This window comes from Eleginops maclovinus, chromosome 23 (assembly GCF_036324505.1).
Source record: "Eleginops maclovinus isolate JMC-PN-2008 ecotype Puerto Natales chromosome 23, JC_Emac_rtc_rv5, whole genome shotgun sequence".
NCBI classification, from domain to species: Eukaryota; Metazoa; Chordata; class Actinopteri; order Perciformes; family Eleginopidae; genus Eleginops; species Eleginops maclovinus.
Genome location: NC_086371.1, coordinates 11,915,090 through 11,932,163, shown reverse-complemented (window position 1 = coordinate 11,932,163; position 17,074 = coordinate 11,915,090). Strand labels below are relative to the sequence as shown.

The window sequence follows — 17,074 nt, the reverse complement described above, 5'->3', positions numbered from 1 at the left end:
CACCAGAATTAATACCCTGTCAAATTTTGATGAAATGCCCAAAGTTGTCAGGAGAGTGTTGAAGGTGTTGCAGCACATAATTCAGCTTGTATGGTGCAGAACTATGTTTGGATGATCCTGCTGAGCTCGGCTGACAGTATGAGCAAATGTGCGTGTTGTTAGGCTTCTTTGAGTGCTGAAGTATTAGGGTAGCATCAACATGGAAGGTCACCACTCTTATTACAACATGTACAACATCTTTAGTAGTAGGCTGTTTTTTATTTGGCTTTAACCCAAAGCAGTGACTCTCTGCTGACTCTTACTGAGTTCATCCTGTTTCCAGATAGATACTCTTCCTCTCTCTCTATGTCTCTGTGCCAAATGTTTGAGCAAAGCAAAGTCATGATAAGGCGGACTAAGAGCCAAAACCTAATCAACACTGCCCGTTCTATAAGTGTACTGTTGTAGTAGTTTTCCCAGCTCCGTTGTTTTTTTGCCATGTAGCCTCAGAGCTGCCCCGTCTCGCACCATTACACAACATGTCTCATCAGGCCGATTACACACTCATGTTTGCTTCTAGCTCATATAAGCTCTAGGCTGCCACTTATACCTTCAAAAGCCATACATCCTCTTTCCTCACTGTCTATCTTTAGGGTTGTTTTGCTGTGGTCTCTTTCTCTTTCTCTCTCTCTCTCGCTCTCTCTCTCTCTCTCATCCCTCCCTTTCATTTTAGTGTCTCTTATTTTTCTCTCTTTTAGTTTATCCATGCATCAATCATCTGTCTCCTTCCCTTCTCCTTTATACCAACTCCCAGAGTCTCTCTTGTCTCTCAGTCTCAGGAAATATAGGTGTTGTTGCCTGTCATAGCTCTAAGGCACATTGCAAACCTTTTTTACGTGTGCTTTACCTGTCATTAACTTGTTTAGTTTGGTGCTTTTTGCATACAGTTCTGTTGATTCTGTTGAGTCCAGCAGTGGCTCAGTCAGTAGGGGCTTGGACTGGGAATCGTAGGGTCGCCGGTTCAAGTCCCCGAACAGACTTGAAATATGGAAAGTGGACTGCTACTTGGAGAGGTCCCAGTTCACCTCCTAGGCCCTGCTGTGGTGCCCTTGAGCAAGGCACCGGACACCTCCAATCCCCCCTCCCCATTGCTCCCCGGGCGCTGCACGATAGCTGCCCACTGCTCCTAGTACTAGGATGGGTTAAATGCAGAGGACTAATTTCACTGTGTGTGCTCTGCTGTGTGCATGTATGTGACTAATAAAGAGGGTTTCATCCGATTCTATCTATCTATTTACTGATAAAATTCAGAAGATGAAGACGAAGTGATAATTAAAAAAAACATTGTTGTCCAATAAAATAAGGTTTCAGGCCGATTGTAAAGGATCAAGGGAAATACACTTAACATAGTCCACACTAAGCCTTAATGCTGGATGCCTTTGAATTGAATTGTAAAAACGCAGTTCAGGGGGAAAAGGTTGCTTCTACAACCTTTCCTTTTAATGAAAAAACTGGAAAAATTAACTAACACTTATAACTTTGGTTAATGTTGCTCTTTGTGCAGTGAGTAGAAAAACAAGTCTTTATTTTTTAAAGCTGATTAAAATATCTTTGAAAAATAGTCGCTCTTTGCCCCTCTGCACATTTTACATTAACCAACTTGTGACACTCAGCTGCTCTATCAAGGTTTTCTGCAGATACTTATCAGATCATAAATGATATTGTGTTCCTGACCTTTACTCAAGTCCTCAAAAGTCCTTGAAGACTTTTAAATGGAAGCTCAGCAGCTTAGAAATAAGCCCAGTTAGGCAGAACTTTTCTCATCTTCATTTCGGAAGTGACATAAGTCTGACATCTAATTCCAAGTGGCTTTAAAAGGTCTTGAAGGTGTACCATTCACCTTGATGAAACTTTGAAACCGTCATTACTGTGGCTTTGATTTGAAAAGTTTGTTTTTTGATTTGGATTCAATTTTCTGTCTTCCCGAAACAGAGAGCATTCATTAGCAGTGGACATAGTTTCTGTGTGATAGAGAATACATGAACGAAATAGATGTGGGAGTTGAGGCAAACAGCATGGATGGATGTATGGTGTGACAGATTTCCTCTTGTTTTTGTTTCTAGACTCCTTTGATCTCCTTATTGCAGTACAGGCAGAGCCTGTCCCCCAGATACATTTCACACTGCACGTAGATCTGCTATAAGTAGTCATGGCACCATACTGCTTTACTCTTTCCTTTTGCCAAAAACAATACTAATATTTTTCGGGTGATGCTGGTTTGGTGTCACAGGTCTACCTTACTGCTTGCAAGTTGCATCAACTAGCATGCAACGCTATCTGAGCAGTACAAAGCATTCGTATGGTAAGGAAAGCGAATACATTTGGGAGAAATGCTGCACAAAAGTCTATGCCCTTTGCTGTCAAAACAAAGCATAGCTGTATACTTTAGGATTTCTCAAAGTTGTCATAAAAATGTAATGGCTTGTCTACTAAACTATCCCACTCTAAAAGTTGACCTATTAGGTTCACTTTGCTAACTGTTTTCTGGCAAGGAAGAGCTGCAAACCAAATGTGGTGATCATTTCTATCATCATCTACTCCACATCCCACAGCTTGCTGATTGGTCTGGTCTCCAGCTGTATCTCAGCTGGTTCTCTTTGGATTGTTAGTGGATGCTTTAGTTTCCAGACCAATATCTCACAGCATGATTTTATATTTTGTTGTGAAGGGCATCTAAGCTACATGTTATAAACAACATGGATTATGTGTCAATTTAGAAACAGTCTCACTGCGGTACCACTTTGGCCACTTACAGGATAGTGTGGACCTCAGGGTGCTACTAATGCAAAACATATTAGGCCAAATTTTGTATGATGTCCTCTTTAACATGGAGTGCCAGGAATGGACCACATGATAGGAACCATTGCTTATTAGGTTATAACTACATGTGTGGAGGCTGGAGTAGCACTGGTCCAGTCTCTGAAGGAAGACCGGTGAAAGCCAATAAGCAGCAGGCAGAGGCCCAAGCTTTTTCTAAGGGCTACAGGCTGCATTGAGTCCAGATTCCATATCCCACTGACCTGGGAAAAGGAAGTTTGAAATGATGATGGAGGATAAATACCACTTAAATTTCTCCTGTCCTGATACTGTCTATGCTTGTTTTCTTTTTTCCATTTCTCTGTGTTAGAGTATCATCTAACACAAGTTCAAACCCTTTTCAAGTGAAAATAATGACAGTGTAATATACACAAATGGTGTGCACATGGATAATAGATTACATACAAAGTCCCAACTGTAGTCAATGAAGTATCTCGAGGAGCTTGTGTTGGACAGGGCACAAGCTTCAGTCCAAAGATCTGTCTCAGTAACTGAGTTGAAATGTTAACACATTTTTACTTGATTAGGTAAAGATATACTGGCTGTGTTCCCCCTGGGTAAAGGCTGGATCTCCACAGAGTGTGTATAGCATTACGCAGTATCAGTGTGCATTGGAATCCCATGAGGCTAAAATGTAATTGCCTGCCATTGCTCCTGCGGCAGCTTAAGACCACCGGTTTAAGATTGGTACAATTTCAAACTTAATCAGGCAGGAAGCTCACTTTATTGCACTTTGGATAGAAGTATTGGCAAGAATAATGATCTCTTATTTTAAATCTGCATTCACACCAAGAACATGTGCATTTTCTTAGGCATTTCCTCTAATGTATCAGTTTTGTTTTGAAGACTTGACAATTTTTCTACTTGAGCTCCGATGACATTGAATGTATGTACTCTGTTAAATCAAAAATTGAGTCTCAGTCAGATAGCAGGAGGGTAGCTTTTGTAAAAGAGTGAGAGATGATTGGTTCAAGGAGAGATCAACATCAAATGAACCTTTTGAAATTGAGTTGCACTCTATTACCAAAAAGCAGCTTCATTCAGTTGTTTGGTTAGACACTCTTATTTAATGATAGAATAAATATGTCATTGAGAGGAACTTTGAAAGCATGAAAGGAGATAGAAGTTTGACAGAAGGATGAAGAAAAGCAATTTAATTATTCCTGGAGAATATTAAAACTTGCAAGCATGAAGAAATACATTTTCCTTTTTGAGCTTCACTAACATCTCATCTTTTAAGTATATACTTTACTGTAGCTCAAGGAAGGAAGATTCATTTTCCAATAACATTTCAAAACTATTATCAAGCAACTTTACAGTCTCTTTGGTTGCAAAACGATTCTATTTGTAATTTGGCAGCTTGAACCATACAATCCAAATACGAAAATGTAGTCCAAGTTATATTTGGGTTGTGGCTTGACCGGAAAAATTGGTGCGAGCATGGCCAAAGCATGTCCTGTTGCTCTGAAGTGTGCCAAGCTCATATAAAGAAATCTCAAAACTCTAGGGTCCTTATCCTAGGAATTCACCCAGACAGGAGGATGGAGGGGTCTTTTCCACCCCAACAGCAGCAGCTGAGCTGAGGAGACTTCCAACCTCCAACCACGCTAGTTAATAGCCTGCTGCCTGTGTACACACACACACACACGTTTCCCATGATCTCACCTGCTAGCAATGGAGCCTGGGATCAGGTCCAGCTCTGCCCTCATGCTGCCCACCCTAGGTTTCTCTCTGTGGGTAGAGTGTAGCATACCTCCTCTCTCTGGGATCCAGGAGCTGTGGAGGTGGTAGGGGGTGAGGAGAACTGCCCTGGGTAAAGTGATGTAACACAGTGGTAAATACTGTACATTTTTACTTCACTATGACCTTTGAGCTTGTTGTTGGGGTAAATGTTCTTTTTTGGGTCAGAGGATATTATTTGAGGCTTTCTTCAATGCTCTTCAACACTCTCTCTTTATTTCAGTGCCATTTAACAGAGCTGTAACAAACAACTCAATACCAATGTCAGCACTGGATGAAGTTCTGATAAAAGTAGTGGTGGGCTAGGGCTCGGGAAACGGCGGCAGTGAGAGATAAATAACTATAAAGAGACAGTTCGAGAAGGTAGGTGTAAACCGGAGGAGGTGTGAAAGGAGATGTTGAGCTTCAAGGATTTTTGTAGGATTTTGTGGAGGGTTAATAGCTACACAGAGCAGAGCAAATGACAACAAATCATGGCTGGAGGAGGGAAATATTTATTTTTCCTCAACCTAGTTCTTGCATCTCCTTCCATCATACACACTCATCTCTCCAGCAGGCTTCTTTTAGGAACACTTTCTCTCTAAAAGCAGCTCTTTTCATCTCTTGCTGGTTGAATACAGTTAAAGCAATCTTAACTAATGTCTGTTACTCTCCTAAGACTCTCTGCTAAACATAGATCATCTGTCGGTGCCTTAAGGATGTTGTAACACCAGTAGTTTCTTAATTCATAAAATTGCTCCATTGAAGTTTTCCATTTTATCCGGACTCGTCATTGCAATGAGTGGGAGATGTGGTGAACTTGCCTCCAGCAAAAAAAAAACGTAGACTGAGCTGTAGTATTAAGTCTACAGGCCATCGGTTCAGTTCATTTTTCATATAGCAGTAGGCATTGTTAACCTTCAAAATTATTCTCTTCAGTTTTGCAGTGCCCTGGGGAATGGCTATTTTTAAATTGCCGGCAATGTTGTCCAGCTATTGTTAAACTAACAATCTATTGATTTGTGTCGGCTTTAGTTGAAGAGCTATACAGAAGGTAGTGTGTTTTTCACAAACCAATTTTTTTTAAATGTCTTAAAGCATATTAGGGAACACATTCCATCCAAGCCTTCGCTTTAGACTTTTGGCTGATGTATTTACATGTTTCTGTGATATTATATTGTCAGTGCGGTTGTCAGCACCTTAAGTGTGGAGTGACTGGTCGCCACAGCAAATGTTTCCAATGATTAGGTGTTGCGTTTCATTGCAACACCTTTGGACTGTTGTGATGCGGCTGCCTCAAACCACAATGTACACACTGGCAAAATACAACATGTCTCCTATCAATATTTCACAAAAGCCAGAAAAGAAAAAAAGACAATCCATCGAAAAGCTGTCTGAGCTCGGATCAACAAGATATCCTGTCTCGGAAATGAACAAATTAATGTTTACCCATGATGAATAAAAAATAATCAAACAAATAGAGCTACAAGCCTGTGACATTTGGCTGCATGAAGCCTGCTGAGCTAATCGAACAGCAGCCAAGGAAAACAATGGCTCATACTCTCCCCCTTCAAAGGAAATGCCAAACATTACAGTGCTGTATAAATAGAAGCCTCTGACTTTGTAGAGTGAGAGCGCGAGATAGAGGACAGGAACCCCCTCCCATGGGTCACACCGATGGCAAGGTCTCCCACCACTCTACTCTCTTTTACTTTATTGCTCTTTTTGTTTTTCTCACTCAGGGTGTGATCTATTTTTAAAAGGATTTCTCTTGACCTCCCTTTGGTGGTTTTTCCTTTCCTTCCATTTACTTCTTTAGTTTTCATCTTTCTCTCTCTCCTTGCTTGACACCGGGTTATGATGAATAACTCAAAAAGCCTAGTAACACTCCACAAACACCTCCTGCTTTATTGATGGCACTATCTACATCTACAGTCGAAGTGGCAAAGGGCCCTCCTGGATGTATTATGTTTGAGGCCAACTGTACGCACTTTAATCCAAGGCGAATGCTGTACTTGGAGCAAGAGAGCCAGTGTTGTATGACTCTTGGTCAAGCAGCCTGTTCTCACAACTGACAGCTCGGTGCGGTTCAGTTTAGTCTATGGGTTATGAGAAATTCCCTTCTGCATCTGGATAAATACAGCCAATGTGCATCCGGGCGCACATGGTTCTACAATGTGCAGAACGAGGTACGTCTGGGAGGTCTTTCACACTGAGGGCATCAGAACGTGAATGGAAAATCCATCTAGAGTTTAAAGTATTGAATTTCACACATGTTTTTTTACCCCCGGTGCTTCTTTTCAGAAAGGTAAGGGGTGAAATAGACTTGTCCCCAAAAAGAAGTTAGTTGCTCCTACTGTGTGTAATAATGTTGAGGATGATTCTGCAGAGACAACCCCAAAAATTCTTTCATCTGTACTATGTTTTGTATCTGGCGTATAAAAGTATTTCTCTCGGCTGGCAGGCAGTGCTGGAAGTTTGGAAGATTGAGCCCCTGCTGTCTCAGTTGGCAGAATAGGGAAACAGCACGCACACATATACACAGCTCATACATTTTTGCCACTGAGGCATTCTGTCTTTGACTCTTTGTCTTCCTTTATTTAAATCTTATCACCACAAACACTACAAAATCTGTAGCTGCACCAGTGTAGGCTCTTCTCTTCCTGAAACAGTTTTTGATTTGATCTTGCTGCAGTGAGGAGGGAAAATGTCCCAACTCCATCCATTGTGGTAGCAGGCGATGTTTCTTTAATAAGAACAGAAATCATATGCGCAAACAGCATTGTTAATGATTTTGGTTAATTATTGACCTGGGTAACTTCCTCCTCTCCATCAATAACACCAACTTAGACAACATCATTGGCTGGGTCCCAACTGATCAGTTAGCCCCTGACGTCAGGCTATTTCCCGATGGGAAACTTTTCAGGAAAATATTGTCAATCTTCATACAGAGGGCTATTGTTTTCTTGACAGTCTTTTCAGTCTAATATAGGCATACAGGATGCAATTTCCCACTGAAAAGAACCTATTTTCGGGAGCTTAAAGCGCAGTTTATGTGGTGCGTAGATTGCTTTTTCACACGATATGGAGTACATTTGCATATATATAGAGAATACCAGTAAAAGGTAAGCCATTAACTTGGCCCCATGCTTTTATACTGAACACATACCCACAGATGAAAATATGGAATAATTGAAGCGGAATTGGAGTCAACTGTAAACACAAGCAAGCTTGTTTCCTGCAAGGCAAACCAATAGATTTCTCAAGTTCTGCAGTGTGTGCTTTTCCACCCATCATCATGTTTGCTGTTATTTTAGTTTCATCAATACTTATAGTGAACTCGTTTTGCTTCAAAATACCAGTTGTTGAGGATTTCTGTAGAGCTTATTCATTGAAAACAGAATCAATGTTGTAGCTCTTGGACAATATTCAAGGTGAACTGGCTTTGAGAATGTTAGTCAATATGCTTTGTGTGGGAGGGCAAACTCTGCAGTTAATGGGCTTCAGAAACTAATTTCAGGGTAAAGAAAAAACTACATCTCAAAGTTTTAAACTGCAGGCAGCAAAGCAAGGGAGTCTGACACCAGATAAGATATAGAGATTGAAACAAATTCATTTAAATTCATTTTCAAGAACATACATATGATTCTGGATCCATGGCCTTGTAAGGAAAATATTTGAAGTGAGGAATTACTTGATATTTGAATACAATCCATCTACAAACATTATTTCCTGGGTCTACAGTTCACTGTCCTTACACCAGCCAGTGACCCCTGAGCTTGAATCCTGCTTACCGATTACACTGTTTCCTTTTTTTGACGGTTAGCGGTAACTCTGTTCTCCCTCGCTCTTCAATTTCCCTCCCTCCATCACGCACAGCCGCGTCTAAATATCTAATAAGCTGTTCTGCCAACTTCTGATCCCAGGTTTGTTCTCACCTGGGCAAATGCACATGAATAATGGAAGCGGCATGAAGTGAGGCAAGGGTTATGGTTGCGTCTCAGTGTTGTGTTGAAGCCTGATAACGCTCCCCACTGCAGGGAAAGAGCCTCAGAGAGCTGATGAGACGCCGCCTGACAGTATTAACTTTATTACCCACAGACTGCCAAGCTGTAACAGGCAGAAGCATTAAGTGGAGGGTGAAAGAGAGGAGGTGTGTTCTACTCACTGTCACAACCCTGTGAAAATCTCATTTCATTCTGCTTTCATGTATTAAACCAATTAGCAAGTCTGGCTTGGCCTTGCACTTGACAAGAATTGATTGTTTATTTTATTTGATGTGTCTTGCATCAGCACATGCCCTTCACACAATAGAGCCCTCATCTGCACTACTGACAGGCTGTGAAAAGAATATAAGACACAAATTTGACTGGGAGAATGAGAGGGGGTGTATGCAACCCATATATAAATTATACACAGTGTGTGATGCAACCACACACCCAGCAACACTTATGATGACAAGCCTGGAGAGGCCTATTGTGACACACACCTGCATGGTTACAAGTCCAACCCTGGTCAAAGAAAAAAAACACACACACACACAGACATAGCACTGTGGGCACACTGACACTAACTACAATTACAAAGGCAAAAGCACATTTTAAATTAAATCAGGGCATAGTGGCATCACTCAAAATCCAATTTAAATATAAGGTAGGCGGCAGAATATGCATCTCTAAAAGCAAACAGGATTCAATAGCAAGGCGCATACAACCACGCTTTCCTCTCTTTCATAGTTAAGTAATATGAACACATTTTACACAAGGGTTAAATCTGATCTATATGCAAATCCATGTGCTGTGTTAATGTTTAAAAGATATATCAATATGTCATCTCTTTATGGTTGTATTTCAATACTTCCTCGATAGCATTCAATACGTTAGAAAATTAGCCGATAACCACAAGCTCCACGCTGTGCCAATATCATTCATGAATAAGTTTCTCGTGCCGTTGTGTGTTGCATAATAATGTGAGTTTCCGTGAGATTCGCAGAGGCATGGTGAGGTGAACTGAGATAACTCTTCCCCAGAGACCCAGTCCATGTTTTCCCCATCAAGAGCTCACATTGGTAACCAGGGAATGGAAAAGCTAGCTGGTAAAGTGACTCACAGCTATGCTTTACTGCCTTTTACATACTCCATTGATGTGGTGGACAAGGGCAGGGTGACTTTGACTCCTGTCAGATGCTGTCTATGCGTTAAAAAAAGTAGCCTCTGTAAAAAATCTTATGAGGACTCTTGCAGGCAACTTTAGACTAAACTGTGAATCTAATGCAGCGCAGTGTTTGCAGATGTGTGGGTGGGTCCCTAAATACCAACCCTATATGGTAGGATTAAAGCAACATCATACCTGGAGGTGAGTCAAAGTGCAACCCATCATTCTAGGTTTATTTTGAAATTGGTTTTGAAATAGGAGCTATCTCCAGCAGTGAGAGAGTTAAACTTAAGCCAGCCTGCTCAACTGCACTGAATGTGAAATGGAAACACCGGCTTGGCTGCATTACTGTTTACATTCTATGAATAGGAATCACATGTTTGATGAAACTAGCCCGCTGCTGAAGGCTGCTGCAGAGAGAGAGGGAGAGAAAGGAAGGAAAAGAGAGTGAGGCAAGATTGGGCAAGTGGAGGCAGGAAGAAGAGTAAGAGGAGAGGAAAGTATGAAGGGAGACCGAGAGAATGAAGGGGCTGACCAAAGGAAATCTGGCCAGTTTATCATATGCTAAAGTATTCCTTTTTATCCCATAAACACATGGCTCCTGTCAAAGTCAGCACAGAAATGTAACACAGCAAGTTTAATGTGCAGCTTGATCCCTCTTATATAATCTAATGTACAGTTTGGTGAGTTCTGGTCAACTGAAGGTTGTCTTCAGGGCTGCCTCATTTCCTTTTTCCAAAACCATAGCAGTGAATTAAGTGTAGTCTCTTGGTGTCTGGCAAAACTCAGCTGTGCAAGCTCCTGACATGCTTCTTATGCTTGCGGGTATTTTTAACCCCAATTGCTGAAATGAATCGCCATTCCAAAAAAAAGCCAGCATTTCAATCCTCCAATATGACTGGATTCCATTCAATCCTCTCAAACAATGTCCCATTTCTTTTCGGTTTAAATGCTCAGCTGAGGTGATTAGGGTAAATGCCGTGTTTAGGCCCAGAGCTTCATGCGTTATGTTTGCTAACACAGTCAACTGATTTAAGTATTTAAACAGAACTGCTGCTTTGGGCTGTTTTTATTAGTCATCTTAATGTTTGCACCCATAATTACAACCTGTTCCTTGTCAAAATCTGTGAAGGTCTTTGATAGACCAACTTTGCACAAACAGGCCAGTCATGCAATTTGGAAAGATGTGTGTTAGCTTAGGTATGGTATTTTGTTACCTCATAAAATAATGACTGAAAGCTCCTTGTTTTAGAAAGATGTATAAGGCAGAGAGAGAAATTAAGCTGCCATCTTGTCATGCCACATTTGAACAAATTGCCTGCTCCTTAAACATTTAAAGCTTAATTTTTCTGTTTACTTCCAGCCAGCTTTTGAATTAGTAATGGGTAACTGTTTCCCATAAGCAATATGACAGTCAGTCTTACATTTTGTATTAGTATCCTTAACCCTGTGCCCGTATGGAGATATTTGTGGAATGTTCACTGCATAACAACAGGTCCACAGCAGACTGCAGGCTGGGCTTGTCAGTTGAATAGCATCTGTCTTTGTTGAGCCCCTGACTACTGTGGAGAATCAACCTGACGGCTACCATGAATGCAGATGGCCTCTAGCAGCCCCCTAGCAAACAACTTATATACTAGTCCACAGTGGGGTTAAAACGTTTAACCCAAACATTTTACGGGATTGCCCTCGTGTCAGTTGAAACACCAGTGGAGTTAAATTAGCACCGCTTGTGTTCAGGTTTCTTTGTTTAAAGGAGTAGTCATTACATGTTTCAGGGAAATGCACACCTTTTTACTTAGATAAAAAGATTGATGGCTCTTGTGGCTGTTCTGTGAATATTAAAATACAGTTTACAGTTGTTGAACTTAGTGTAAAGATTGAAGACAGGTAGGAAACTGCTAGCTTATCTCTACTAGAAGTTAACTACATTTACGTAACAGCATCTCAAAGCTATTGGTGTTAGACAAATATCAATACAATGTTTGTGACATGCTATGCTAAAACACTTTTTTTTATCATTTGAAAATGTATGTGTTGGACAAATGGTTTATTATAGTTCTGACCTGTCCTTTAATCTTCAGTGGGGCACTCATTTGAATGTTTCGATCACAGTTTATCCACAGTATATTACACGGAATTACCTCATGACCAATGGGTGTAGTTTGTTTTATTTGTTCCAAAATAATTATAATTTTAAGTAATGTCTCAATTATTATTTTTACTAAAGGCACATGACAAGTGATAGCCTTTCACGTAACTACAACACAAAGGATTGTTTTCCACATTGAACATCCTTTTCCCAGGGTGTGGTTTCTAAACCCCATGCAAAGGGAGGACCGCTGACCCCCCCTGTTGTTATTTACTGTCCCCTTGCTCTCTTGAGACTTTAAACCTTGACTACGGTATCTGATTGACATCCTCCAGTGTTATGGATTGATAGTTCCCAGGTAAACCTAGGTGAGAGTATTGGTAGTGCAGATGGAAGGATTAGATCGAGGTCTTGGGGGGGATGAGGGTATGACAGATACACTGTCAATCTGACAATAAAAACGGGTGATTTACTGCAGATTCTCACAGTGTGCTATATCGAGTCATTTGCCACTCATGATCACTACTTTTACTAGAGTTGTGACCAATGGCTTAAGTACATCTGTAAGGTTAGGTGTGTCTGAGCTCTGTCAATGTGTTTACAGTAAGTTTAAGGACTCCCATATGGCTGTGGTGGCATGCATGTGCTTTGTTAATATCCATATAATCTACCTTGCACCGACTGAAGCATAGCCATTCCTGGAAGTAATCGCTTATTCTGCTTTCCTCCCAGGGAACACGTCTCTTTGATAGATGTCTAGCATCTGGCTCTGGTTGCACCTCAGCATGTCCTTCTATTCTTTGAAGTGAAATGTTTTCAGAAAAGAAAGTAGAATTTATTTCTTGTGTCCAGTCAGTATCAGCACATAATATGTTTCATATTTTCAGTTTCTTAAGGTGTATAAGCAAAATATATTTGTGTATTTTTTGTTGTTGTCTGGATTAGATTAGATTATATCAGATGACATTTGATGTTCCTGATCCCAGTAGAGGAATTCAGCCTTTGTGGTAGTGAGTTATAATACAATTAATAAGAACATACTATATACCAACCACATGTATAGAAAATGATTTTAAACAATTTAACACATGAGAAGGTATAGTAAATGGTGATTTCAGATGAAAAACCTGCAAATACAGTCCCCGTCGTTACTGAATAGAAATAGAAAAATTGGGGCTTCTGTGTTCTTGACAATGCTTTCGTGCATTTGATTGTAACTGCTGCAATGGGAGTGTACTTGTGTCTTTGGGTCAGAGTTGAGGTGGGGTTATTTATTTGGACTCTTACCTGTTTATCCCACCATCATCAACTCCTCTTTTGACTCTGCAGCTGTGCCATTATAATTCAGGGGGGATTCATTTGGTCTTTACAAGTGGATTGTGTATACAAGGATAATCATCTTTGTGCCATAAATGCCTTTTCTTTTACTGATGCACGCTTCAACAAAGTGAATCCACACACATGCAAGTATAAACCCAGGGGATCGTGTGACTGCTTTTAAATAAACAGCCTCTTTTATTGTTTCCATGTTCGCAAGATTATGAAATGGCAGAAACTGTGACATTAGTGTTTTCTATTTTGGGCCTTTCCCCATGGTGATGTCTCATAAACTGGTAGAGGAATTCATTACTGCTGCCACACTTATCTAATCCAACAACACATTTGGTGGATGTATTGCTAAGGATCTGAGTGCGTTAGTTAGTGTCCCTCCTCATTGCTCGCCACGGCCCATTTAAGTCTTTAATATAGCAAACTCAAACATTTTTATTTTACAATTCACATATATCTTTACATTTTGAATATATACTGACAGCCCTAAAGCTCAGGTATCTTTTTTTTTTTAAAAAGGGGGATTATTTGCTTTTCAAATAAAGGAGCTGACCATGTGATACAAACCACAACATCAGTGTTCTACTTTTGGGGTGTCAGATTTAAAAGAATCACTGTCTAAGTCATCAAAGCCTTTGGCTAAAATGGCTTTCTGCCTATGGATGTGGATGTGCACCTGTGATGTGCAGGATGTCAGAAGAAAAGTATAAAGCATAAGCAGATTAGAATTCACTGATTGTGTGTGTGTGTGTGTGTGTGTGTGTGTGTGTGTGTGTGTGTGTGTGTGTGTGTGTGTGTGTGTGTGTGTGTGTGTGTGTGTGTGTGTGTGTGTGTGTGTGTGTGTGTGTGTGTGTGTGTGTGTGTGTGTGTGTGTGTGTGTGTGCACTCAGGAAAATTGTTTACTTAGCCCTGTCTCCTCAGACACACTTATGATTCATCACTGATGTCCCCGTTTCTCTTTTCATTGGTTTGGCAAAAAAAAGCTCGGAGTGAGACCTATAAATGTTTCGACATTAATCAGCACAACAAAAGATCACAGTGCCGAGCAGCCTTATGTGTGTGGGTGTCCGTGTGTCTCTGCTTGGGTTTGTGTGTGTGTGTGTGTGTGTGTGTGTGTGTGTGTGTGTGTGTGTGTGTGTGTGTGTGTGTGTGTGTGTGTGTGTGTGTGTGTGTGTGTGTGTGTGTGTGTGTGTGTGTGTGTGTGTGTGTGTGTGTGTGTGTGTGTGTGTGTGTGTGTGTGTGTGTGTGTGTGTGTGTGTGTGTGTGTGTGTGTGTGTGTGTGTGTGTTCCTCGAGCAACCGCCCAATCTGTTCTCCTTCCAGATGGGACATTTCACCTTAGCAAGAATGGCAGATAAAGAAAGACAAGGAAACAGAAAGTCTTTGCTTGTAAATGTGCAGCTCTGGCTGTGTGTGAGTGTGTATTCTTCTTTTGTGAACGTCTGAGTGTGTGTGTCTGTTCCAGCCTGTCTGCAAAAGGAAACTCCTTCACAATGAAGCTAGCGTTTTACTCCCCAAGTGGCTCAGTTGCCGTTGTCTCCCCAGAGTGACATAGCTAAAGCTTAATGGGCCTGCTGATGGTGTGTTAAAGCGTGGTGTTAATTATAACACCACGCTCCGTTACACACAGTCACATTAACATCAGCAGAAGCAGAACTGTTGAGCTCTGTCCCAGAGAATGAAGTGAGACAGCTGACTCAGTCAGCATTTGAACAAATCAGGAATAAGGGTCATGAACTCATCTCTACTAATACCATAGGCCTAATAATTGAAGGGTCTAATTCGGTTGAGGTGTCTGTATATTTGTTTTATTATGATTCTGCTGTCTCGATGGATGTATAATCCCACAGCATATTTGCTTAGACGACATGTAGTTTATTTGTGGAAAAAAACGATTTAACCTTGACTTTCCTTGTTGTATTTGTCAAATACTGATAAACATAGAGGAAGGATTTGTAGAAAAGTATTTCTGGAGTGCAATAAGATATGTTTTGATTGACTAGAATTGTATTCCTTGGCTTTCACTACAACAGACATGTATTGTTGTATGTTTTTAACTGATTTCAGACTAGTTCACATTCTTGTACAATGACCTGATGATCTTGAATCAATGTGTATCCTGAGAGGTCTATTCAATGTTTCCTTTTGTTGACATGTTTCCCACTGACCCCAGATTCATATGGAGCTGACATGTAGGCCAACCTAAAGCTGATCTCTGACGGAAAGTTAATCTTTAAAAGCTTTCAACATCAATTACTTGTTTAATTTTAAATATTTATTTAAATACTTAAGTAAGTGAAATGGGTATTAGTAGTCTTTCTTGCTTAATTGAAAGTATCCATTGTGAAACAGGCTGCAGATTGAATGAAATTAAAACCTTAAATAAAGTGTAAGCGCTAGAGGTTTATGGGAAATATATCTCATATAACCTGAGGTGCAAAACCTGAGCGGCGAGTGGCCTTGCTTGTCATCAAAAGGTCATTAAGGTTGTCCTTGCCCCCCTTATCACCTCCCCCACTTCCTGCTTCCCTGGTTATTTCCATTCGTCTGCTCCTTGTTATCAAATATCTGATACAGTGGAGATAAATAAGACCTATTGTTGGCGTGATAAAGCAGAACCTCATGCTTGCTCGCTCTGGGGTGGCTCGCCTCTGAACTCTGTGTCTCTCTTTATCCCTGACACAGCCAGGCTGTTCAACAACAACATAAAGCATCTGATAAATAGCAGCCAATGTAATTTGTGAAGGAGGAAATTATGTGCACTCAAACCCAGCTTTCTCATTGACAAATACATAAAAATGTATACACACACACACACACACACACACACACACACACACACACACACACACACACACACACACACACACACACACACACACACACACACACACACACACACACACACACACAATGCCCATTGCCTTTATCAGTGTAAAATCTTCAAGATTGGCTGTGAGAAGTTATTTGTTTCCTTTTCAGATAATGAATTTTGTAAAGGAGCCGCTGCATGCATGTCACTACTGTCTTCAATTGGCTGCCTTTCCAAGCACTTAGCTGCTGTACAAATCATGTTTACTTGTGTTGAAGCCCTGTTTGTGGTGCAGCAGAAGGGAGGACACTTTTGTTTGTGCAAATGAGTTTGAGCCTTTGAGCTCTGCTTCTGTCTTTATATAGTTCTGTCTACAGCTTGTATTTAAATGCTCATAGAGATCATGGGTAGTTCCCAATGCACCTAAATCTACAAGTTAGCATAGGTTCACGAGAATATACAGTAGTTGTATATTGCATGGGATGTGCATTGCAGAGTTAACTGATATGGGTAGTTTCATACATTTCATAGGAGGACAAATTCCAAATGTTTTATTTACACATGACTTCATATTCAGAGTTTACTCACAGGAGTTTAAACCCTGTCCTAAAGGTGAATAGCACTTTTTGATTACTCGCAACCTTAACCACCCAGCCATCAGTAAATCCTGCATGACCGGTGCAGAGACAGACAAGGTCAGTATTTCAGGAACACCCTCAACTAATGAAATTGTCAGTGTCAGCTATCTGGGGCTGCCCACTTTAATACCGTAGTTTCACGGTGCCTGCTTTGTTTCTTTAAAGGATAGAGGGCCAATGCAAGCTGCGCTGCAATGCCACTGAATCACAGAGTGTGTGGGTCGGGTGGGGCAGAGGGGTTATTGGTGATTTCTCATGTCAGTGGTTTTAAGGCCACCCAGGGGAGACAGCTTGATATGCAGCCTACAAGGTGATGAGATTGGGAGGGGTTGGAGAAAGAGGTGTAGGAGGAGAAATCAATCTTCTTATTTAGCTCAGGCCCTTTTTTCTCTGCCCCAGTTGAAATTGTTGTTGGGATCATGCCTTAAAAGTTGAAATGCCCTTGGAGTTAAGTGTGAGTGCTAGAAAAGCCAAG

General features: G+C 40.8%; 1 protein-coding gene across 4 annotated transcripts in view; it reads left to right on the top strand.

Moving 5' to 3' along the window:
* Window positions 1–17,074, top strand: part of mid2 (midline 2) — a 123,148-nt gene that overhangs the window by 45,229 nt on the left and 60,845 nt on the right. The gene's annotated exons all lie outside the window — the stretch shown is intronic.